General features: G+C 36.3%; 2 protein-coding genes across 3 annotated transcripts in view; both read left to right on the top strand.

Moving 5' to 3' along the window:
• Positions 1–24,755, top strand: part of LOC109047541 (protein phosphatase 1 regulatory subunit 29-like) — a 905,211-nt gene that overhangs the window by 1,886 nt on the left and 878,570 nt on the right. The window contains exon 1 of one of the 2 annotated variants that reach the window (XM_042712419.1): positions 13,486–13,610. The exons of the other annotated variant lie outside the window; for it this stretch is intronic. The gene's annotated coding sequence lies outside the window, so the exon portion shown is untranslated. Of the gene's footprint in view, positions 1–13,485; positions 13,611–24,755 lie in introns of those variants that run through there. 2 annotated transcript variants of the gene reach the window in all.
• LOC109046565 (beta-1,3-N-acetylglucosaminyltransferase manic fringe) overlaps positions 1–24,755 on the top strand; it is a 788,629-nt gene that overhangs the window by 15,066 nt on the left and 748,808 nt on the right. The window lies entirely within an intron of this gene.

Here is a 24,755-nt window from a genome sequence, read left to right as displayed (position 1 = left end):
TCTGAGGTTTGGTTACAGTTTTAAAAAACACCTTGAAATGTACAGACACATGGAAAAGCTGTGTGGGGCTGAACTCGGGGAATAAATACCACGGCTTGAACTGTACCGGGGAACCCCAGAACCCCTCACAAAAAATTAAAGGTAAATCAGTAAAATCTCAATGAATACACAAGGCTGCAGAAAGGTATCTCACTGAATTTTTTTTTTTTTTTTCGAGGGGCCTTTTGGGGGCATAGAGCCATAAATTGTTTTGATAAGGAGGGGGCGGAGAGGAGAGTAAGAGGGTGGGTGGCCCCACTTGAGGGGGGGGGGGTTCACCCAGGGAAACCCCCCTCCTCTCAAGGCCTCCAAACCCGAGAAACCCATGACTTCAAACCCCGCCCTTTTCTTGAGAGTGAAAGAAAACCCCCCCCGTGTACCTTTTAAAACCCCAAAATGTTTTTTTAAATTTTTTTTTTTTTTTCTCATGGGAAGTATCTTTAAAAACTGCACAAAACTTGGGTTTAGGTGAGTTTCAGTGCTTTTGTTTTTTTTTTTTTTCTTAACGGAAAAAAGTGAAAAAAATTTTAATAAAATATATTTTGTTTGATATAAAATGATTTAAAATTAAAAAAATTATTAAAATTTATTTTTAAATCCTTTATAAATGTTTTTTTTTTTTATTTTACCTTTTAAATTAAAATTAAAGTAAAAATATATTTTTTTTTTTGATTTTAATGAAAATAATGAAAAAAATTAAAAAATTTTTTAAAATTAAAAGAGTGATTTTTCTTATTTATAAAAAAATACTTAATGCAGTTTTATTTAATTTATAAATATTTAATTCATATTTATAAATTTTTTAGGTTAGCTTTTTTTAATGAAAAAAAATAAAATTGTATTTTTAATTTGGGATTTTTTTTTATTTATTTATAAATTTTTTAATTTTAATTAATTTTTTTTTTTTGTAGGGTTTTTTAAAAGCAAAAAAAAATGAAAATCAAGAAGCAAAAACAAAAAAAAAATTGTTAAAAAAGTTGTAAATTACTTTTTTTTGATTTCCCCAAAAGTAACCATTAATATTTGGGGACATTTTACCCTTCGTGAAAAATGCTAAACAGATTTTTGAATTCGTAAAACTAATTTTGTGTAAATTTATTAAATTTAATTGCAACATTTACAACCCAATTTTCCAAATTTTTATGCTCATGTTTAATAGATGAGGCCCAATACTAAAATTATGTCAAGAACCCTTAACCATTAATGACATTCTTGATTAAAGTACACTTTTAAGGGTGTTCTGACTTGTTGGTTTTAAGCAGAATCAGTGTGAGATTGGTGTAATGATTTTTGATGGTTGCTTAGTGATTCTGTTCAATAAAAAGTAACATGACCCAAAAACTGATCTGTGAAAAAGTGCAGCTGAATGTATAACCTCCACTGAGATTTTGGAAGCGCATTTCTCAAAGGAAAGCTCACATTGGGACCTGACTTGACACAAAAACCTGACCGTATCGCCTATAAACCAATCCAAAGGTCCAAAGACCTTTTGTGCTCTTCTAGAAAACCCAGAATAGCTCATGTTCTGATAGCCCTCCACGAGATAGAAAGAGCAGGATTGCCAATCCCATCACTCTGAAACTCTTTCTGTTCCCTGAAAGGGGACTTTTTCTATTTTCTCAAGCCAGACAGAAGAAGCAGAGGTGATTTCTTTAGCACTGACCCTCTAACCCTTGTTTAAATTAATTTGGGACCAAACGTGAGCAGAAGAAGTCCTCCAAACAAGAAATCTCAGTTTGACCAAAAGGACTGATTTTTGGCATGGACAGCACACAAACAAAAGGCTGTCAGATTGTATGTTCTTCTGTCTTTTTTAGAGGACTCACAATGACCAATTCAGTAGGCTGTCTTTTTGTGCCCTGTCCCCGTAGGCAATACTGTGATTAGACCTGTAGCTCAGGATATGACCCTCACACACTACTTGCATGTTAAGGGCCGAGAATCAGGTCAGGGGGGAAATTTACCTTAGAGGAGAGAGGGAGAAAATAATGAAACTTTGCTGTTTTAGGACATGAACAAGATACAATATTTTGTAAAAAACACTCATGTTTTTCCAGTCATTTTGACCCAGAGAGGACTTTATTTTTCCTAAATATGCAGTTATTATTACTTTGGCCCAAAACTTAATTAGTTACTGAGTTTGCTCACACAGGGTATAACAACTTTTTTGTTATCTTGTGGTGTTCCAAAAGTCATCAAATATGGATAAATATCTACATATGCCAATATATAATTTATTCCATTAACATTTCTAACCTGCTGTCAAGTTTAAGTTTTTCATCGAATACCTATAGTTTATTTAATTTCAGATTAATTTCAATTTCCGAAATAATTTGATAGTTTAGATTTAGTTCACAAAAACGGGCACTGATGTGGGGTAAATTGTGTTAGTCGTTGACAAAGTATGCTGGGCGACATTTGTTTATTTTTGTTTATTATTAACAATATATTTTTCCAAAGTATATGAATATAGTAGGAGCAATTTTCCCCGAGTGCCCAGAATCGTAAATGTAACTAGTAAACCTTTATCACTATCAGGAGTAAGCAGTGCGCACAGCTAGATGATTTTTTTCTATTTGGTAGCCATTAATTTTTTGTCATTGTAGATAATAGTGAAGTTGATTGCAGAATTGCAACTAAAGAAAGGGGACTGAGGGGGAAAGGAGGGAGGGAAACGTTTTGGTGTATTTAGGAAGGGGAGTTCCCAGACAGATGGTGAGGGGAGGAGGGCAGGGGAACCCCCTAGTCATAAAAAAAACAGTGAGTCCTCACAGTATGGAGCTTGCGGTACTTCTCCTAACCACCAGGGTGCAGCCCCATCATCATTGAAAATGTAATGATTACATTAAAATCCAAGTATTTGTTAAAAATGGAACCATATGTAGATTGATTTCAATTGCAGGAGAAGCCAAACTAGGCCACTTGGAACGTACAATCAGAAAGAGGATCCACATCTTAAGTCCTTGCTTTCTGCTAATGGACCATGACACTAAAAGTAATGTGTTACAGACCTGTCAGTAGCATTTTGCTTAAGTGTCAGGAATCTGCTCTTTTGCTTTAAGGCTTCTTGTGGAAAATGTGACGGCTGATGCAAAGGTACTTTGTGATTGCGGTCGATGCACACCGTAATTCTTTTAGTTGACAAGCTTTAACCTCGGGAACCAGCTGACATAAAACATCTGTAGAGAAATCCGGACCTCAAAACACATTGAATCACCACGACCTCGTTCCCCAGGGATTGTGACATCACCATATCTGTCAAAAAACACAGGCTGCTGCGATGGATGGCCCTAGTGGATAAAGCCAATTAAGCGAATAAAAAATGTGATGGCCCATTTACTGCTGCAAATTAAGATATTTTAAAGCTTTTATTTCATGAAAAAAAAGTGTTTATTTAAATAATGTGTGGTTATGAATTGTGTATTATAAGAACTGGAGCCATATTTAAAATCAGGTTTTTATTTGGGGTAATTTTCAATAGGGTTAATTTTTGTTGCATGTGACTGGTGGTTTTAGGTTAAATTAAAAGTTAATACTAGTATTGCTATTCGTAATGAAACATATGGTTTGAGAACCCGTGCTTGTACTGCATTATTTTGCCATAGCATGTGTGGTTCATTCTTCAGGGACTCAAAGCAGGAGCACAGCAAACAGAGCACAGCAATATTTTTCTCTCAGATTAGTTTTTTGTTGTTAGTATTGCGATTGTGGCACAACCATTTGGTAGCATTGCACTACTTACCTATTTGGTACACCCTGTCAGATCGCAGAGTCTGTTTCAATTAACAGATCATTTAGAAGTGTGAATGATATTTACACACTGCTCACAAGCCAATGACTAAAGCAGGTAATCTTGCCGAGAAGATTTGAGAATGCTGTGTTTTTTTTGTGCACAATATAGATGTTCATCACTGAGTTAATGTGTGGTAATGTGTGTGTTCTGTGAATCCCTTTTCAGGAATAGTTTGGAGGGAAAATTGGACCCTTCGCAAAGACCCGGACCACCTTAGTTAATGTTGCTACGTACGACAACAGCCCACATTCATGTTTCTTGACGTGAAAAATACATGAGTAGCAAAGAGGAAAATGACAATGCGCCAAAAGAGTAGGTACTTTTAGGCATGAAACAATGTCTCAGTCTCAGTTTAAATCTGTCTTTAAGAAATTCAATGCGCCGTTTTGTTGGCTTCTTTATTTATGGTCGTGACAGATCGCGTAGCGGCCTCAGTTCGAAGCAGAATGGTGAACCAATCATCTCTTCCTCTTTAATGTTTATAGCATTGAAAAAACATAAATGGAACATCATAAGGACCATTTCTCAAGTTAAAAGTCCACGGATTTAATCTACTCCCCTTTCAGGGTTTTTTTTGTAAAGGAAAAATGGAAATTTCCGAAAATTGATTGGTCAAATCGCCGGGCAGTCAAAACACCCCTGCAAAAGGGTAAATTTTTTTCACCTCCATTTTTTGTTAAACCTGAAATGATGGGTTTTTTTTGTTCTGAAAAAACCCAAAATGCAAAATTTTAAAGTTTTTTTTTTTTTTTTTTACCATCCATGTGCCAAACTTTTTAGACTTTTTAAAATCACAAAAGGGGAAAATGAAATCCCTTGCCACATCTTTGTGGGGAAAAGAAAAAATTTACAAATAAAAGGGTAAAAAAAGAGAACCAACAGGAAAACAGGTGTTTAAGCAAACCACAAATCTTTAGAAAACCTTGTAGAAGTGGGGGGGTTTTAAAACCCCCCAAAGATTATCCATAATCTTTGGCAACTATTTTTTTAGTTTTCTTTTAACCATTGGTTTCACAAGTTCAGTTGAATTTCCTTTAGCTTTATTTAGCATATTATAATGGAAAAATAAACTTGATCAATGTCATTGCACAAAAAACGCATCAAGGTTTGGCTTGGTGTGAGATGAATACAAATAATGGACAATGTGGTTTTACCTTAATTAAAAATATTTGAGGCCTGCATTTGAACCCAAATTCACTTGACAACAGAGACCTAAAAAAATAGATGTCTACTGTGCAAGAGAAACTTTCATAGTCAACCTGAAATGTTTTAGAAAAAGAAGCAATATACACAATGTAAAAGTAAAAAATGTGTGCCATTAACCTGAAGCAACACACATCCTTTAGGTCTATCGGCAGCTCTCCGCAAGAATGATGAATGTCACGCTCGTTCTTGCTATTCCAGATCTTTCTTGTTCTTCACCCCAGAATCACCTCATTTCTCTTCCTCTAATGTTATGAAGATTAATCACACTTGACATCTTCATTTTCACGACTGTGGTTTTCGCAGGGGAATCTGTTCGGTCGGCCGGAGATATTGTGAATGTTCCAATCATAACTTCCAAATACTACCTTCACTCATCCTCCTCTGATCGGAGCCTTCACCTTTCATGGGTATAAAGTAACATATGATCTCATTTGGATCATGTGAATACCTGGTACAACTTGGTATGATAGATTCTGATTACTCTGTTTTGTAGGATACAATTCAAAACCTATGCTGGTCCAGTTTTCAGAATTTTGAATTCCATCATTTGAACTGAATGCATAATTTCAGTTATTCGCACTGTTTATCTGTCACACTCAGTTTATGACCAAGGTTGTTTTCATGCGATTAAAAATGGACAGGTTGGGAGTAGATGAAAGACTGATAGAGACAGGGAGGAGAATTTGTATTTGGTGTCATATCTCATTCAGTTTGTGGCAATGCGGACTCGTCTTGCATCGCTGCTGTGCTCTGTTATTGGTTTTACCATGGGAAAACATCCAGTGAGCGCAAAGTGGAGTGAAGAACGAAAGCGAAGAGTAGAGAGGGAGAGAGAGGGAAAGCCATTCCCGCCTTTTGGTGCTTTACCCGCATGTGAGTTATCGACAGCCCCTCTAGCGCTGTGGGCAAATTAAAAACCATATTTCATCTGCCAACAAAATCTACAATGAGCCATATAAAATCAGGAACTCCTCTCATTCTCTCTCTTCCACCTCAAAATCACTGAACCATACTGCCATTGGCCAGTTTGGGTTGGAGGTTAATAAAAAATGCCATGGCCAGTATACAAATTATTGCTTTGGCTTTCAGAACCTCCCACTACCATTGTTTTTTTTCTTTTTTTGCTGGGTAGTTCTGCAACTGACTCCAGGGTTTTGTTCAAGGTGTGTGGTGGAGACCAAAGTTAGTGTCGGCTTTGAGCTATACGGGGTTTCTCGTCCACTGGTTTCAATCTGGCTGTTTTCTTTAGCCAATGTCACGGTCCAGTCGACAAAGAGCCATTGTACATGCTGACCGGGACTCTTCAGTTGGTTGCGCTACCCTAAAACCTGTGTTAGCAATTTTTCATCCAGTGGCTCTGTCTCTGTCCTAGATGTGAGGATTAGCAGTAGGACATGGAGGCGTGGTGACGGTAAGACATATTTTTTAAGAACTTGGTTTTATAATTCTCGAGGGGATATCCAGAAAGGGAAATGCCCGGCTGGTACCATGAAACTTCTGGGTTTAAACCCAAAAGTGGTGATTCATGTAATTACAACCATTGTGCCTTGGCCCTAGGTTGCGAAAATTGTCCTGTAGTAGACGTGTACTGTAAGTGTTTCCGATAATTAATGTTTAACCAACAGAAGAATGGTACATTGTAAAGTCCTAATTGCCACCTTCATGAAGGTCCAACATGATTTATTCGGCAAACCATTTTTACCACAGCTTTTTCTAGACACTTCTACTGGTCCATAAGCTTCAGGCAAAAAAGGGAGGTCTCAATGTGCATGAAGTGGCACATTCTTGCCACGGTTTTATTTTTTTTTTTATTTATTTTTTTTTTTAACTAGAGGCCATTATGTTGTCCCAAAACAGCACACTTGCTGCAGTTGCGGAGCCTTCTTTTGCCTTCAAGTCCTCAAGTTTGTAGGGTATCCCATTTGTCCATTTTCTGATTCAGAAACGTGCTTCACAACGTGCTCATGATGTGCACCCTTAGTGTGCGAACCCTTTGGTGGAATATTTACCAGCCGTCCAGTGTGGTTATGGAATCACGACAAGTGTGGTGCAGAGGGAGGACGGTGTTGAGAGCGGTATCTTGGATAGGGCCTTATTTAAACAGTTTGAGTGATGGGGCCATTTGGTTTGTTGAATCAATAGTAAATGTATTTGTGTCTCCGTGCATATGCTCTGTGTGTTTGCAAAGGCTGGATTTGCAAACCTGGGTCTTATCATTCTGGCATATTTCCAGATTACCTGTGACTCCTGAGATACGCCCCCGAGAGACTCTGCCAATCCCATCACCTGCCGACAAAGGCCCTGTCTGGAAAGTTGGCGGAAAACGAAGGGAGAGGGGAAGAGACAACGACAAATGAGGAAAAGGGAAATGGCATTGGGGGACCATTCAAAGGTGGAATAAACAATGATTTTTCTCGTTTCGCTCAGGAGGAAACAGGTATTTAAAAAGATAATCTCTGACCTACTGGCATACTCCCAAAATGAAAACTGCTGTTGTAATGATGATGATAATTGTGAGGCGGGACTAATTGGAGATCCAGTAAAGTCTCATCGCTGGTAGATATTGACCACATTAGTGCTTGCAAGTGGAGATGAAGATTTAATAGGACTCAATTAATCCCCATTTGGTCTCGGAGGCATGGAGGCAAAGTAGCAATTTTCAAAGACGATCCACTTTACCTGGCTTCTCAGCTCAATAGACGATATACACCTGTTTAGTGGCTTGTCCTGTGGGCTCATGAGACAAATGGGAAAAAATAGAACGCACCCTAATCCTTCAAATGGAGCTCTCTTAGTCCTTTGATTACTAGTGGTGACTTTTAAGTGTGGATGAGATTTACAAACACTGGCAGGGACTGTAAACACTTAATAAGAAATGTGAGTTAACAGACTTTAACAGTATATTTTGGAGGTTAAAACTTTTTCCCTAAAGGGACAGTGGTTTTCATCTGCAGTTTTGATGTTGTATGTAGAGAGCCATACATGTTCAACACACTGTCCAATGAAATGCATAAATGTCTTCACAAACAGAACACGTCATATTGGTTGCATCTGTTTGCTTGCTGTCGTATCTATGGGATCCATTAATTGATATCATCTTAATCCAGAGAGCTTTATCCAGTGCCTAACACATCATGCTGAATTATCCAAGGCTGTTATTTTTTTAAGGTCCTATCAGTCTTATAGACAAAGCTGAGAAATAATATTAGACCTGTTTCATGTAATTCCTGCCCTGATCCTTGCCACTTTTATAAATGTCTTTTTATGCAAAACGAATAGTTAAATGGTAAACAGATCAGGCTCAGAAACCGAGCCTGACTTCAAACCTCGGTTATGTGGGTAGATGTTTTGTGGCTGCAAGCATTTCCGCTATGAGGTTGTGTTGGAGAGAATGGGGGGAGAGAAAACAAAGCAAATGGTTGCAGTGCACACTGCCTGTCTCTCTCGCTCTTTATGTAAATTAGGACATTTTTAAAATGGAAAAAAATATTTCTGCAAATGTTGTATTTGTTTTGGTTATTTGGGAGGAGATTTTTTTTTTTCAGTGTATTTAGTATATGAAAAAGCTTTTGGGTTTATGTAGGTTTTTATAATAGTCTGAATATTATGAATTCTGTAAAAATCTAAACACTGTACTGAAATGTTATAGGCCATTATCTAATCTAATTATTAAATTATTATTAATTTTCTCATGTAATATAAGTTACTACTGGTTTTGATGGTCAGAGACACACATTAATGAAAATTGAAGGGAAAGTAGCGGGACGTTTAAATTTTATTTCAAAATTATAATATTTTTTGCATGTACGTCATTGGTGGTCTTGGGACTATAAAGGCCTTTATGTCCTGAAGTGATATGAAAAGAACTGCAATGTCAACCTGTTCCAATCTCAGCCACCGTCCATCTCTTGACAAGAAGAACATCCATTCACTTAAATGACCACTATCTTTTCCTTCATGCTGACACTTCATTTATCACTTATGCTGGGCAGCATAATCATGTCTGTAAAGGTCACTAAGGGCTTTATACATTCTCATTGAGCCTGTTGCCCTATGTGAGAGAGCAAAAGGCTGAGGCTCAGTTTTAGGTGGTAGGAAAATTGTATCAATGACTGACCAATGCGTCTTGAGAGATAATCCAAGTTTCGAAATGGATCCTTGACAGAGGGATAAAAAAAGATCCTGGGCCATTACATTGGCAGTAATAGCACAACTGCAGCCAATACACCAACCCCTGGGGAGATTCAAAAACGAAGGTCAGGGGTTTATTAACAAGAAACAATTACAAGGAAACAGAAATCTCCGATCCCTGGATTTCTAAATTTAGAAGCCCTTGTGTGTCATGGTGTGTGATTCACGTCATAAGACAAAGGTAGAGTAAAGACAAATGCATGAATTTTGATGAGTCCAGTGTGCACAAAGTGGTTACTGTTTAAAACATCTCTCTTGCCAGTTCTAATCACACCAGAGGATCCTATTCAGGTTATAGTGAGGATAAACTACATATGTTTTTGATTTCTTAAATAGCATGCCATATCTTTATACAATATTCCCTAACATACCCCTCCACGCATCTTAATTTGCTTGCAGAAAGAAAAAGAAGAAATCACTAGTTCCTAGACAAGAAAGGAAAAGTGGAAGGAGATGGTTTAGGTGAGATTTTGTAAGCCAACAATTTTCCCCCATTAAAGTGAAGGTGAAAGCTACTCCTTTCATCTCAATGGCAGTTGCTTGTTAAGTGGAGGACCCCCTCAGAAGGACCCACTAAAATCGACAATCCAGTTATCTACAACTCTTAAGATCTGACAGGTTATATGATCTTTATAAGAGTTAAGAATTTACAGTCTAACTACATTCCTACTGAGAAGCAGTGTTTTTTTCCCATCAACAAGTTGCTTGCTTGCATGCTAGTGGTGCCATTTGGATAAATGACTGTTGAGCCAAAGGGCAAGGTGTGGCTCACCCAACCCGCGGATCGACCCCAATCGACTTATGCTGGGGTCGATGCTTATGAATTATATGGATGGGACTCTCCTTCCTCCACACTATGGTCTTAAAAAGAAGGGCTATTTGTCTTAAAGAGGGGATCATTTTGTCTGTGCTTTGACCCTATTGTGTGTGAGTAGGGTAGTGAGGGCAACAATTGAGGAGATCAGTTAGAGGATTAACCTGGTAAAACAAAAAAAAAAAAAAACATTACCAAGGCTGACAGGGCTCTTTAAGATCTCTCTAACAGAAAGAGAGGAGATGTAATGGCTTAAAAATGTTTTGTATGAATAGTCTGTTAGACTGGTTAAAAATGGCTCCAGGACAGAGACAAGTTTGAAGTAAATAAGCTCCTTGACCTCATGGAACAGTAGGTTAAGTATGAGGAGTATATTTTGTAGTTTAGGTAAGCTGGGACTAGAAGTAATTTTGACAGTTCTGTTGAAGTGATTTATTTGACTGTTGGTCTGCTTCTTGACTCTTTAGGGGGAAGAACACGAGAGACAGGAGTTGGTTTGGGGTGGGACTGTCATCCTAAGAGAGATGGAGCCCATGTGTCTAAACATATGCTGGTCAATATGTCCTTGTGGAACTGTCCATGGTGCTGAAATGCTGCTGAACATAAACTGGATAGAATATATTTTGAATGAACAAGAGGTAATATTGGCAAACTTTCACAGAACTAATGTCTAGAATGTTTCTTTCTTTACTCTTTAAAGAAAACTTTTGACCTTTTATAGGGATAGTTCACTTAAAAAAAAAAAAAAAAAAAAAAAAATTCTGGGATTATTCACCATCATTTTGTTCCAAACCTGTATGATTTTCTGTATGAAGAATGTCAATGATGTCCAATGTTGTTCGGGACTCCAGCATGTTAATCATCTTTTTGTGTTCAGTACAGATTTGAATTGACATAAGGGTGACTAATGATGACGGGATTTTTTAGTTTTTTTAGTTTTAGTTAAACAGTCTCATCTAACCCGTGCTGTAATGAAATAAAGCTCAGTTCTGGTTCCTACAGCTGTACATCATTCTCCTAAAAGCTTATGTTGCTGATCTTGAGGGAACTTCTATCTTTACACACGCTATCCTGTTAGTCCGTGCATCAGTAGCATTGATTCTGTAGAAAGTGTGTAAAATCCTCAAGCCAGATATGTCAAAACTCTCTGTTATCTGTGAGTGTTTGTGCTTGAAGGTAGGTCCTCACCCTGTACTATCAGGAGCAGTGTTATGTAGGTAATTCACTCTCTTTAGCAAGTCACTAAATATTTGCTTTGTTACATATTGTTATATGCTTGATGTTTACTTTAATTTGTTAGATGTGACATTGATGCTGTCTTGGAAGTCAATTTGAAACCAGTTTCTATATTAGTTATCTTCATTTACAAAACACTACCTGTTTAGTGATTGACTTGAGGCAGCACGATTTATAATAAGCACCATATTTACTGTGCTTTTCAGACTGAATATGTACTCCCCATTATTTTTAGTCTCACTTAAGATGGCCGGTTATCCTGTATAGTTCACTTCTCAGGGTGACTGAAAATGAATTCTAACTGATCAAACTCTCAGTAACAGTTCCAGTGTAGGCAATCACTAGGCAAGACTCTTTTGTGAATGAGCCTCTCACACCCTCCATTCACCTGAATTCAGTGCCTGATACCACACTGAGGATGTTTCAGGATGCCAGAGGGGGAGCTGTACAGTCATTCACGTGAAAGATTGATTTAACATTCGCGGGCAGCTGTGGTTGCTCGCGCTCTGGCAGAGTTCCTCTCTATGACGTCAAAGGCTCCTGCCTGCTGGTGTGGGCACGCGCTGACAGAGGCGCACTACGTGCTCAGAGTGAGAAAACAGATGTGCTTGGTGGACGATGGAAAAGACAACGAGCAAAAACCTGAAGCTATATGAAAAATGCAGTTATGCATCTCCTGCATCTACACTTAAGATGTTACGGCCATTGCAGTTAATCCAATAATAACGTGTGTGTGTATATGCATGTGTGTGTGTGTGTGTGTGTGTGTGTGTGTATATGTGTGTGTATATATATATATATATATATTATATATAATATATATTAATAATATATATATATATATATAATACATACATCCTCTGGCATTTATATTTATATATTTATTATTATTATTATTTATTATTATCATTATTATCTGAGATGTATTCTTATGATCCTGTGCACTATCTCTGCTTTTATCTGTGCTTTTATTCAGTATGTAGGCCTATATTAACGATTTGTTTAGTACCTTTGAAGAATAATTATTAAGAAAGAATATATCATATGCAGTCAATTGCCACATATGAAATCAATAAATCAGAAACGTAAATATAATGGTTTAAAATAAACATCAAATCGTGCAAAAGGTTAAATACTGGCACTGATTTATAATAAATGCATTCCAAGAATTTGACCTAACTATATAATAAACAAAATAGTATTTTATTAATGAAATGGCCTAAGTATTAACTGAGGTTAAGTGAGTTAGATTAATTCAGTAACCACTAAAAGGAACCGGCTCATTTTGGAATCAGGGTACACTGGTCGAACTGTATGGTTTGGATTCACTAAAAATAACAGGCTCCTTGGCTGAATCTGAGAATACAGATAAGTGTACAGAGAAGTGTATCCTTATTCACAGTTTAAAACAGGTTAAAAGTCCCCAGACAGCCTACCATTTTCAGTGAAATTCTGCACATGCAGTGGATATTTACTATCCCATGAGGCCACAGGAGAGGATTTATTAATTGCAGTGATGCTGTTAGGTCACATGACAATGACAAATATTGTAAGTCTGGGGTTTACATTCATAGGCCTACTATACGTGCATTTATACTAGCCTATATGAAAACACATTATTTAACAAATGACGTCATCTGCGCAAGGTGACAGCAGCTATACCTTTGGAAGAAAGTGGAGATTCGGAGACCAAAGCACCGCTTTTTACCCAGGGGTTATGAAACTGCTCTGGAGCAGGGTTAGCATCGCTTTTGCCAAACGTGTACAAAAGATGCAGTGTTGGGAAAGTTATAGATGCTTAGAAACCTCATATTCAGTCAAGGAAAAACCATGCATGTATAAATAGTAGGGCTGTCAAAATGGAAATTCAGGAAAAACTTGATAACAGAATGAGCAATGCTAGAGCATTTATGTAAACAGGTCACGTGCTCCGTTCGTCTTCATTGTATGAATAATTAGGATTAATTGTTAACCCCGGGCAAATTATGAGCAGTGTTAAAAAGAAGGATGCATTCCGTTTACAAGGAGTTTAGAATGACTCAGGGTTAACTATTTAAAGTGTTCGCTAATTAAACCGCTGTATGTTTTAAATGATTCATCTAACTCATGCGATTCATTTGCTTGTGATCAGGCTACACTGATCCAGTTGTATGTGTCTCCCCACTTGCTCTATTTCTCTTTATCTTTCTCCCTCGCTCTATCTCTCTCTCTCTCCCTCTCGCGCGCCAGCTCAGTCCGTATCTCCGTCGGTCTGAGTCCTCAGCGCTGGCAAGGGATAATAAACTGCCTTTCCGCAGCAATACGTGGTCACCGGAACAGCCCGCAACAGAGGTAGGAATGCATTCTCCGAATTCAATCATTTCTGTGTAAAACTGGTAAAGAAACCCAGCTCGTACGTTTTTTTTTTTTTTTTTTTTTTTTTTTTTTTTTAAATCAATATCCTCTCCATTGATGAGAAGTGATTCATTTGGAAAGCCACCTGCATGCTGATCTGTGCGCGCGCAGGGGGTTGGTGAGATGTGTTGCATCCTTCAGCTGAAGATAACGCGGCTTTATCAGATCTTCTCTGGCACTATCGGAGTTTGAGAAGATGGTTAGGTTTTAAAATGCATCTCAAACCAGATTCAGGGCATTTATAAAACCCATACGTGGAACATACAAAAACAGATTTTCTATATAGACTTTAGATGGTGTTTTCCAGCAGTTTCTTGAAGATGATTGTTATTTCTATGCATTTAATAACTCTGCATGAGGGTTTTTGCTTTCTTAGCTGTAATAGGCTAGTAGTGCAAAACGAGATGCTCTGTCCTTGTCTACTTTTTGTATAGTATTTCCTTCGTCTTTTTCTAATAAAAGAGCGAATCATTTAGGGAATCGTGTCGTCTTGGCACGCATTCACCAGAGCATCTTTTTGTCTTTGGAAATGAAACGTGCTGATGGATATAAACGACAGAGAGGGGGTGATGGGGGAGATACGGGACGTGGAAGAGCGCCATCATTTGATTTATAGCCTCACAAATACGCAGCGACTGGCGAAGCCTGGGGTCCCCGCTTTGACTCGCTGTCATTTTAACAGCAGAAGCCGATTACACCGGAATACTGATAAAAGACAGAATAGCTCTCTCTGCAAGCGCTTCAGAAAGCTCTTAACCACAGCATGCAGAGAAATCAATGTGATTAGGGAGCTACATACAACCACACCTGTTTCATTACAGCACACAGCGACAGCGTGAATATCAGCGTTAAAACCACATGAAATCGAAATTAGACTTTTGTGGTTTTTGTTGATCTCTCTCTCTCTCTCTCTCTCTCTCTCTCCCCAGCTTAGAGGGTATCTGGATGATCGTATACTACAAAAGTTGACATTTTGCTTTAATTTTTACTTTTTCTATATCAAATTATTTCTATATTAATTTTATGTCATTTAAAGTTTATCTTTTTATGTTTATATACATTTAAAACGTAGCCTATAGGAACATTTACAATAAAATATAATGCATATTTTTATTGCAGTTTTATATATATATATATATTATATATATATATATATATATATATATATATATATATATATTATATATATAATATATATATATATATATATATATATAAAACACTGAAGACTGCTTGTGAAATAACTGAAACTGCTTCATTGCTTTTATCAAGAGAAATTGACGATAGCTCCGCCCCAAACTTACTGTCTCTTATTACTGTCATTAGGTCCATAAAGTGAACATGAAAAGGCATTTGTCATTTGCAACCTATTTTGCTTCTGTAAAGCAATTACAAGATAAAAGTACACTGTAAAAATGATTGTAAAGTTAACCGGTTAACAGTTGTAAGTCATTCGTTTTTTTTTTGTTTTTTTTTTTTGGTGAATTTAATTTTTATTGAAATATTTCTTCTTATTTTTTCTTATAAGTTAGTTTTTTTATGTTATGTTTTATATTGTATTATTTTGGTGTAATTTGTATGACACTGTGCACCTTCTACAAATGAGTAATAACCTTAGCTTGTGTAAAAACTGCTTGTGGTGAACAGTATTTTAGCCATTTTAATTTTGATATTAACATTATTGCATTTTTTTTAAACCATTAATGTAATTTCAACCTAATTTCAACCTAAAATGTTGCCACTGTATTTTTACTGTAAAGCTGACAACCACAGCTGCCTTTTTTTTTTTTTTTTAGCTTTGAGGCGATCTAAATTAAAGTATACCACAAAAAGTTGACAATTTGTAGTATGCATTTTTTATTTTAATTTTACAATTTAATTTAAATATTAATTATATCACGTTTGTTTGTTTGTTTGTTTATTAATCATATAAAAATAAATATAAAAACTGCTGAATTACTAAATTACTAGAATTGCTGAATATGCTCAGTATGTGACTTCATTATTTGCAGCCTGGTTTGCATGGTTTTGATTTATATGTGGCCTTTTTTTTTTAGACACATCCACAGGTGCCATTAGTGAGTCATGCAGCCTCTTGTTTAAAGGAGCAACTTTACGAGAGCCAGTGTGTTTAAATGAAATGGGAACTCATGCCCACGCGTCCACCCCAGCACGTTTGCCTGCGGGACTTTTTCTGTACCATTTTACTGAATGCACACAATCCAGTATTGCCAGCAGGTGCATACTGACATATAAAGGCGTATGGTAGGCTGATCAATGGTATATCCATTACATATTGAGATCAGATAGAGTGTGGCAGATACAAAGCATGAAAGAGCAAGTGAGACATAGATGGGGAAGGGTTTTGAGATAAAGGAAATGCACACACACACAATTCGTACTTTGATATTCATGTGACCCAAGAATGCCCACTAATAAAGACCGACTGACCCTCTCTAATTCATAATACAATCACTGCAGCCTCTTGAATACGAAATTTGAATGAACATCCTGAATATTAATAACTGTGTTTCCGTCATTTTGGGGGGTTTGATTAATTTCCATGATATTACAATACTGTGTGTTAAGGGTTTTGTGTGTTATTCTTGTATCCTTGTCTTATCAAGAACCGTGTTTGTTTAGGGTTCTTGAGTTATTGGCATTGAGTGGTTCCATGAAGAACACCCATGGAAACTTTCCATTGCACAAAAGGTTCTTTATTGTGGAAAACAGTTCTTTAGATTATTACAGTGTTCTTCACACTAAGAAAAATAATTGTTCTAAGAACTGTTCACTGAAAGTTTCTTTGGAGTCCTTTTAAAGAGTGTAGAACGTCTAAGTTCTATAAAGATTTTTTAAAGAATTAAAATACTGTATATATTTTCTGTTTGGTGATCAGGTTTTTAGAATGTACATTGAGCCAAAAACATTAATATTAGAACTTTGTCTTGTGGAAATTCCTGTTGAATCTTTGATTTTTTAAAATTTTTTAAACGACTATATAGTTTTACAAATTAAGGTTCGTTAATGGTTTTAGTACCTTAGGATCAGAAATGTGTTCTGATATCTAGAAAAATGTTTCAGTATATAAAGTTATTTTACTATTTGAAGCCTAGATGTCCTCAATGTTGCATTTATATTGCAGCTTGAGTTTTTTTTAATATTTAAAAGTTCATATTTGATCTTTAAGGCCTGGTTTCACAGACAGGGCTTAGACTAAGCCAGGATTAGGCCATAGTTCAATTATGACATTTAAGTAACTTTTAAATACATGCCAAGAGAGTGAGAGGGAAAAAAAAGAAAACAAAAAAAAACATTACTGGTGTGCATCTTGAGACAAAACAAAGGCACTGACATATTAAGTTCAATCAGTGCAAGTTGCTTTCAGTTGAACCAGCTCAGACTTACATTTTAGTCTGGGACTAGGTAGGGCTGCACGATTAATCAAATGCATAAAGGTCAAGTTTTTACTTAATTTTTATTTTTTTTATTTTTGACTAAGTAAAATGAAATAGGAATAGTATGATTTTATAATATATTTTTTTTACCATTGTTGTGTTTGGTGTGCTGAATGTTGAAGTCTGTGTGTGACTGTGTGGACCATGTGAGCATGATCGATTGCAAGATATTGCCACAAATATTAAAGGATTATATCAAGCACTCCCCCACCCCAAAAAAGCTTCACAAGGTGTTTATGAAAAACAGTAAAGTTGTAAAAGATCATTAATCAACATGAAAAATCTGCTAGCTAATGATGAAGTTAGATCACCTTCTAAAAGTAACCTATTTATTACTTCCCTTCATTGAAACCAAATAACTGTGATTTCTTGTTGCATTGTTGCAGCAATAGGAAGATAATTATAACAATATGAATGAAGTTCTAAGTGCCCAACCAAAGGGAGCACTAATCACTCTAATGATGAGTTCAAACAAAACCCCTTTTTTTTTTTTTAGGAAAATCAACATTAATTTATGAAGTCAGCTTATGTGATGTTGTTTTGTTGTATATTAGCAACATATTAGTGCACTGCTGCCTCTCACTGGTTTGTTAATCTCATTGGTTCCTTTGTGGCTACTTGAATATTTTAAGTAAGCATCACTCAAAGCAGTAAGTAAATTGTTTTACTTGCCTTGAAATTAGCTGCAACTTAATAAAACCTAGCAAGTATAAAAACTAAGTACAGTGTACACACTGCATGAAAGGTAATTTTCAAAAGTCAGTAATGAGGCACTTTAAGAAAGCTGGCATCTGTACTAAAAGTGAGGGAAGGGAGAACAGGAGAGGAGGCAAATAATGGCTTTTAATCTAAAATGAAAATAATCAATGAGGTATTCACAGTTCTTAGGACCAGTGGGGATTCTGGACCTCTGAGTGAACCCATTCATATCAGAGAATGAAATTTGTTTTATCTGATTAGGTATGTGCATTGGGTTCGGTATCTTTGCATATGCATTGAGGAAATCAGGTGTGACTGAGTGCTGATTTGGGCCGAGGGTGGTCTGGAGCCTGGAGTGAGACTTTTACACATGCAGCTGTGTAGACGCACACTCTCTCTTTTGGACGTCAGTTTATCTGAGACTGCATCTGTCCCAGTGAATTTCCATTCTGTCTATTTATTCTCCTTCCACATAGAGATGGTAATGAAGAAAACTTTTAAAAGCCCAGTTCCCTCTCTTGTATAACAAAGGCCTTTTCTGCGACATCATTTTAGCCAGTTCTGCAGCAGTTTTCCTTCAGTTTTTTTTTTTGTGAATATTTCATATCTGCTTTTTTAAGTCTGAAAGGTTTTGACTGGTCTTTTGGAGCGTAAGAAGTTTGGCCAATTACCACAATCTTATGGATTTAGCAATGATGTCGTGGTCACTGACCATTAATGATGCTGAAGTCAGGATACTATTGGTAGCTGTGAATGTGTTCAGAATTGTCAGAATTCAAAGTTCATGAGTTTGTTTCTTCATGGGAACAGAATTATAGAAATGTAGCATTATAACACCTGCTCACCAATGGATCCTCTGCAGTGAATGGGTGCCGTCAGAATGAGAGTCCAAACAGCTGCTAAAAATACCACAATAATCCAGAAGTAATCCACACAAGTCCAGTCCATCAATTAACATCATGTGAACTGAAAAGTATCAAGGTTGTTTTTTTTTTATCTTCAAATCATTGCTCCTGGCTAAAATATGTGTCCTCTATCCATAATATTTCTTTCTCAAGTAAAAAAAACTAATTATCTCAAGCAGTTTCTCCAAATTTATTCTGATGAAGAAACAAACATGGCACCATTTGAATGGCCTGATGGTGAATAAATTAAGGAAATTTTCATATTTGGGTGAAATTTTCCTTGAACTCATTCCAGATTATTTAAAAGGTAATGGGAAAAAATTCCTTGTTTTTGATGTTGTTGTATTTTATTTTTCATCTTGGAACGTGAAAATACTGTATTTGACTGTGTCAAGATGAAAATAGTTTGTAATGTTTCACATCCTTTATATAGACACTGCTCAGCTGTACGAAGTCATACAAATAATAATAATAATAATAATAATAATAAATTCTGTTGCAAAGTCTATTGCATTAATGACCATGAACTCTAGAGCAACACAGTAACCCGTACCACTTAGTAGACATGCATACAGTATCTGAGGCTTAGCATGCACAAACTCCAGTTTGTGTCTAATAGAGTCATACTGTCAGACTATTTCAGTAGGACCCAAGACACGGCCCTGAGGAACCCCGGAGGCCAGTTAGCACTCTTCAATTTCTGTTAGATAATTAATATTGCACATAGTACGACCCTTTCGGTTAGCAAACTTAAAATGACTTGGATGAAGTCTGACTATTAAGCTAATAGCCTGTGGTTAAAAAACGATTTACTGTTTATTCAAGAAATGAGTTCTCGCAGAGAAAAAAAAATCAAACTATTACATGTCTCACATTAAGCTTTTAATTTACACAGACTGAATAGCAATTTGCCATTGAATATGGCATGTTAAGGCAATCTGAATACAGAATTTAATGCTACTGTCCCTCAAATCGAAAAAGAAGGTTTTTTAATTATTTAATTTTTATTTTTGTAGAATGAAATAGGTATTGAAGTGAAATACATCTCTAAACCACACTTTTAAGTACAGTAACTTGAATTTCCACCAGAAAACCAAGATAGCATATTGTTTTTGATGAAAAACACTCAAAGTAACTTGTAACCCCATCAGAAATGTTTTTTAAACAAGCTTAAATAGATTTGCTCGGGCAAGGAGGTTTCTCTCTTACACATGCACACGCTCCCAGTTTCCTCTAAGCATCCAGTTATGTTTTGTTCTCTGAGAAATTTAAAAAGTTTCACAATCCTTAGTCCCTTGCGAACCTTCAACTTGCTTTTTAAAGAATGGAAAACCGCCAAACTGAACTCTTTCCTTGTGCTCTCTCTCCTCTGTTTCAGTTTCCCCCTATTTAATTTTCTTTTTAAACAGTTTAAAAAACAAGGCCACAATTACCAAAGTGATTTTAATATGCAAGGTTCGAGAGGTTTGGGAAGAAGGGACCCAGTCCAATCAATGCATGTGTTTTTTTTTTTTTTTTTTTTTTTTTGGATCTTCCCTGAGGTGGGAAGATTGCGCCAACCAGTAACCACCTCAAATAAGAGTCATAAATGCATTTAATTTTTTTTATTCACTGTGCATCAATTCATTTTTTTTAATGTTTTTTTTTTTTTTTTTTTTTTTATTGAATCGGAAGAATTATTTGTTTCCATCTAACAGCTGATCAAATCTGTTGTTTTAAATTGTGCTGTAATGATAAATGAATGTAAGGGATGCACTGGAGAAGCCCTTTTTAATTTCATACCCGATAGCTTGTATGGCCTATAAGCATGTGTTCTAGTGTGCTGTGATTTTATTGATGAATAGATTCAAATTCTATAGTGCTGTTGAAATTATGTCCCATGTTTTTTTAATTGCATGTCAGATTCTGTATGCATTTTATTTATAGAGCTTACATTTTTACTGATATGATTTTTTTTGTGACTTTCAACTATATGCTGAAAATATTTAATTTTTTGTTTTGTTTGTATTATTTTTTATATACAGTATATTCAGTTTTCTATTTTCTTTTTAGTGTAACTAATTTTATGTGATTGTCATTTTTTTTGTTAGTATTTTTCAGCATTTTATTTCTCTAACTTTTTTTTTTTTCTTTTAAAAGTTTTTAGAATATTTTTTTTTCATTAAATATTCATTTTTCTTTTATTTCAGTCTTATTTCAGTCAACAGCAAAATGTAATGGTTTTAATAAAAAAAAAATAACAACACTGGTTAGAAGTTATTTGGGCAATTACATCATAGCTATCAAATGTCATTTATGCTATTTCACCTTCAAACATGGTGGTCACAAGTGGTTGTAGATTATATTTGGCTATTTTGACATTTTAAACATCGATAACCATGTCTGTTTGGTGACAAGTTTTTAACTCCCTGCTTTGTAAAGTCCACATTCTACTGACAACTTTTTCTGTAAAGTGACATGACATGACATTTCAATTCATAGTGAACAAATACCTCTTTTCATTTCTTATTCTTTTGTTAATTTTATGTAAGAAGATTTTTTGGCAAGTGTGTGCTCGTCTCATTTGCAATCATTGAATTGTATTACATGTATCAGCCATCTGCTCTTTTGTTTCATGTCTTTTTTCCCCCATATCGATTGACAGTGAGTCACAAGATGTAAAAACAAATACCGTTTGTTGTCTTTGGCATCAATCTTGTTTTTAAGAGTTACAGCAGAAAAAAAAAAGGAATTTCAGGAAATATTATCTTTAATCTCAGTCTATAATGACGCTTGGGTAAATAGTTGGTTTAGAATGACATGAGAGCATCTGTGTATTTGTCCACATGCTTCTGTGTGTGTCCTCGAGAGTGTGTAAACAGTTCCTCCCTCTGTTCCTCCAAGCGTGTTTAATGACTGCGTGCGATGATGTCCACCCTCCAGTCGAGATGCATGATGTGATAATACACACATCCCAGAGTGGGGGTATTTAATTATCCTCATCTTCATAATTAGTCATCAGAGGGCAGTGAAACGCCCTCCCCCCTTCGTTAAGGCCACCCACCCTCATTAAATCACATCTTAACAAGTCAGGATGTGACCCACGCGTGACTGGATTTATTTATTTAAGCTATTTAAAAGTCTCTTCCCATCATCAAGCCTGCATTTGAGATGGTTATGGTATTTGATCTTGCTAATTAGCTCTTGAGGTTAATTCATGGCCGGGTGGAAGTGCTTTCATCAGGTGTCGTAATTGGTGGGAATAGGGAGGAGAGAAAATTGTGAACTCCTCACTGGAATTTCCTTGCTTTTAAGTGTACTTTAAGGTACAATATTGCTTTGAATGTTTGTTAGTGGGTTGCTAGGGTGTTCTGGGTGGTTACTAGGTGGCTATTTATTGGCCTTAATAAAATGAGCCAAAGTGTTTGATGTTCTAGTCCCTAAATATGGTTTGATTGTGGAATTTGGGTTACAGTGAGGCGTTTATAATGGAAGTAAAATTGCTTTCTAACCTTTTCTGTGTAAAGTTCTATCCAAATTTACAACTTTGTTGCAGTGACGTCGCCATAAACATAAAACACTTGTAAATATGAATTAAACGATAATACACCCTTTACAGACACACAATAAAAAATAAGTTTTATAGTTTTATAATAATTTAATTGTTTTTGTGATTTTATTAAGTTTTAAGTTTCTGCCTTTAAAGGTGCCATGTGTAACAATTGAGGTAAAAATATCCAAAAAATGACCTACACGCATCAAAAGAATGAGAAGAAATAAGGGCGATGATGTCATTAAAAAAATGTCAAGTTATAGTGCTGCAGAGATATCAACCTTAATTAGCATTAGCATTACTAGCCACGGCCCGACAGGGGTCGTAATACCAGTTTCGGCCATGGGAGGCGGTATGCGGGCAACATAACCACCAGCCAACCTGCAATACACGAATAACTCGCACGGCTTGTGGGCGTACTTGAACCTGATGTCAAGCAACCGCGCTCGGAATCACAAATCAAATCCGATAAGAAAAGGAGCCGAAACAGAGTAACACATCGGCACTGCTTTCCATCGCTGGAGACAACTGATGGACTTGAAAGAAATGAGCTTCGACTCCATACTTGCAACATTTCTTTTGGATTGGTAAGTAAGATGCTGTTAGTATTTCGCTAGAAGTTTGTTTTATATGTTTGCGTATTTTTTTTCGGGAAGTTATAACATAGAAATGTATCGAAGGCTGTTCGATGCTAACCGTAGCTGCGTTTGATAGTTTAGCTAGCTATAACTTTACCCACAGATCCGATACGGTTTTTCACCTGTTATCTACCAAAGCCCGTCTCTACCAAGCTGAGTGCTAAAATGTAACATTACCTAAGAAGCTTGAAATGTCTTCGATGATAATGAACCGAGAAGAGAGAGAGAGAGAGAGAGAGAGAGCGCCCCGCGCCGCGCGCTGCACTCACTCATTATATTCAGATCGGTCAAGTTTTTGAAAAGCGTGTGAAAAGAGTCAATTGCGTGTGTCTCACGGTGAATGCTTGAGAGTTGGCAGCTCTGGTTACGTTGGTTGGCGCTAGCTTGGTCAACATCAGCTGTCTGATGTTGACCAATGATGTTGACAGAATGCTGTCTGTCAAATTAATTTAATTCAAATAATGTGTATATACAATTCAAAATGTAATATGAAAAAAAAACGAATATGAAGATATTCACTGGTAAAGGTGAAGGGGAGTAGCTTGAAGATGTCACGTTTCAAAATCACTTGACATCCACCCAACGTTTCCTCTGGAGGCAAAACGTCCCTTTAGGCTTCGGCTATGGCTATAGGGTTGTTGTGAAGGTAGGGGCGGAGCATAGAGACTATGCCGTTTCTCGTTTGTTACTCTAGAGTAGACCAATTCACTTTATTGAGGCATACTGGCCCCCATCTGGTATGGAATGTGGAGTATGACTTGATTTTTTTGCCAGACATTACACATGGCTCCTTTAAGTTCCTCATCGTAACCATGTAAAGAAAATGAGGGTTAAGTCGAAATAATTATAAAGTAAATGGGGCAAATTCAGTTTAAATACTCACTGTTTCAATAGTATAGTCCCAATATATAAATAATATGAGTGTTGACATGATTTTAAAGTGAGAAAAGTGCTTACTTTTGTGTCAAGTTATAGCTAATTTTACAACTTTGTTTCCATGACAATGCTTTAAAACCTAAAATGATTTCAATATAAAAAACGGGCTATATGGCTCAAAAAATGCACGTTTTAATATATAAGAATTGATGTAAGTGCTTTTATAAAATTATGAACTTCACATTTCTGCTTTTAAACCCTTAAAATGGTCTCCATTTAAACAGCCTCACCGTAACATCATACAAATAATTATGCTATATGAATTAATTAACATTATGCGACAAATGATATTGTTTGAGCATTACTGAACCTAGAATGTTCCTTTAAGTATGAGTAATAGTAATAGTAACAACCGTCAGTGCGTGATGGTCAACTCGCGGTTGTCCATGTCTCGTTTACCATCTTCTTCTCTAAACCTGTCACTGGTCACTTATGGCTGCGTCCTCTGCCAAGAGTCTCCTCCACTTCGCCGTCTCACCTGTCAATCACATGTGTCTGCAGGGGGCGAGCTGTCTTGTCAAGGCCAATTGGAGAATCTGTCTGTCCAGAGATGTTGCCATAGAGATACCCGTAGATGATCAACTGGTTTCTGTATTATTATTATTATTATTATTTTTATTTTATTTTATTTCTTTTACAAAATTTGAACTCTAATTTTGATATGCACCACAATGGCAGCTGTCGATCAATGATGGAAGCTGTAATCGATCATGTGATTAAGTGCAGGTTAAGGTGAGATTACAAGAGTTACAAGAGATGTGCTTTATGGTAATTTTGTCATGGCTAAGGATGTTCTATACTGTGTTTTTGTGTTTGTGGTGCTGTGAGTTTGGAGGAGAGTAAAAGCATGTTTGTCACATGACAGGATCTTGGTTTGCAGGTCAACACTTTCGCTGTCTATCTGTCTATCTTTA

Source organism: Cyprinus carpio, chromosome A22 (assembly GCF_018340385.1).
Source record: "Cyprinus carpio isolate SPL01 chromosome A22, ASM1834038v1, whole genome shotgun sequence".
NCBI classification, from domain to species: domain Eukaryota; kingdom Metazoa; phylum Chordata; class Actinopteri; order Cypriniformes; family Cyprinidae; genus Cyprinus; species Cyprinus carpio.
The sequence above is the reverse complement of the archived record's forward strand: the minus strand, read 5'-3'. Positions and strand labels throughout refer to the sequence as shown.